Here is a 399-nt window from a genome sequence, read left to right as displayed (position 1 = left end):
CGCCCTCTACGCCTCAATTTGATCGTACGCTAGCTCGCTCAAGACGCCCCCTTGTGGACACAGGAAATGTCGTGTTTTGCATCGACATTGTCCGATCAGCTCGAAACTTCACATGTGTGATGAGGTCACGACCCCAAACACAACGGCCAACATCCCGTTACCGCCCCCTGGTGGACGAACCGTAAACCTGCCGTAACTCCATCGTACGTTGTCCGATTTGCTCGAAACTTCACGTGTTCGACGAGGGGACCGCCCTCGACGCAGCCGCCCACGTCCGGTTGCGCGCGGGGGTTTCGAAGAGCGGCCCGGGGGCAGCGGGGACGCCGAGTGGCGTGGAACGAGGGCCCGTCATAGCCGCTTGCGGCTTTAATTAGGGCCCGAGCCAGTGACAACGTCACA

Source organism: Trachurus trachurus (assembly GCF_905171665.1).
Source record: "Trachurus trachurus genome assembly, chromosome: 19".
NCBI classification, from domain to species: Eukaryota; Metazoa; Chordata; class Actinopteri; order Carangiformes; family Carangidae; genus Trachurus; species Trachurus trachurus.
The sequence above is the reverse complement of the archived record's forward strand: the minus strand, read 5'-3'. Positions refer to the sequence as shown.